We start from the raw sequence: 1,511 nt of genomic DNA on the forward strand, positions 1-1,511 counted from the left end.
GGCCCCTACAATATACAGACTCCACCCGTTTTCAAGTGTGGCCCCTACAATATACAGACTACAACCGTTTTCAAGTGTGGCCCCTACGATATACAGACTCCACCCGTTTTCAAGTGTGGCCCCTACAATATACAGACTCCACCCGTTTTCAAGTGTGGCCCCTACAATATACAGACTCCTCCCGTTTTCAAGTGTGACCCCTACAATATACAGACTCCTCCCGTTTTCAAGTGTGGCCCCTTCAATATACAGACTCCACCCGTTTTCAAGTGTGGCCCCTACAATATACAGACTCCACCCGTTTTCAAGTGTGGCCCCTACAATATAGACTCCTCCCGTTTTCAAGTGTGGCCCCTACAATATACAGACTCCTCCCGTTTTCAAGTGTGGCCCCTACAATATACAGACTCCTCCCGTTTTCAAGTGTGATATCAATATATAGACTCCTCCCGTTTTCAAATGTGACCCTCACAATATACGTCCCGTTTTCAAATGTGACCCTCACAATATACAGACTTCTTCTGTTTTCAGGTGTAACCTCCACAATATACAGAATCCACCCGTTTTCAAATGTGACCTCCACGGCAACAAATGTGTTCGTAAGGAAGACCTTTCTTGACATTCCAAGGATTAGTATCGCAGTGATATATTCACCTCAGGACTATAAGCCATAGCAAAACTGATGATTCGATGTGAGGGTCGACAACAGATGTGTGACGACTACTCTTGATATTCAAGTATTAGTAATATCTATATGCCAAAGCAAGGCTCGGCGTGCGGCAATGTATTAAGTATTTTTGAAGAATGTAATTTTGTTTATATCTTTGAGAACAGGGAATCCAACAGTTCACATTGTTTGAAAAAAATAATCTTCCATGTACTCAAAAATAGTTTTATATATAGTTGGAAAAATGATGTTTTCAACTCTCTGAAGGGTACCTATTGTAGAAGTTATAAGCATGATTTGATGTTGGAAAACTATTTAATTGTTCTTTCTCCACGCCTTTCGAATGCCTATTGTAAAATTTGAACATCTCATGTAAAACTACATTTGGCTTGAAACATTTCATTTCCCAAAAGGGAAAAAAGATCAGACACAAGTTATGACAATTTATGAAGCCATCTCCTAACAAAGTTACATAGACAATAGTAAAACTACCGTTTGAATATGGCAGATTGAATAATATACCAAGAGAACAACGAATTTGTAGCATAAATATATAAGTTAACCCCTGCAGTATTGAGAATGGTCCAGGGGTGGATATAACAACAGTGATTCTAACCCCATGAGTATCGAGGGTGGTCCAGGGGTGGATATAATGACAGTGATAGTAACCCCTGCAGTATTGAGGGTGGGTGGATATAAAAACAATTATAGTAACCCCTGCAGTATTGAGGGTGGTCAAGGGGTGGATAAAACGACAGTGATAGTAACCCCAGGAGAATCGAGGGTGGTCCAGGGGTGGATATAACGGCAGGAATATTGAGGATGAAAAAAGACGTAAGACGAG

Source organism: Argopecten irradians, chromosome 10, assembly GCF_041381155.1.
Source record: "Argopecten irradians isolate NY chromosome 10, Ai_NY, whole genome shotgun sequence".
Classification (NCBI taxonomy): Eukaryota; Metazoa; Mollusca; class Bivalvia; order Pectinida; family Pectinidae; genus Argopecten; species Argopecten irradians.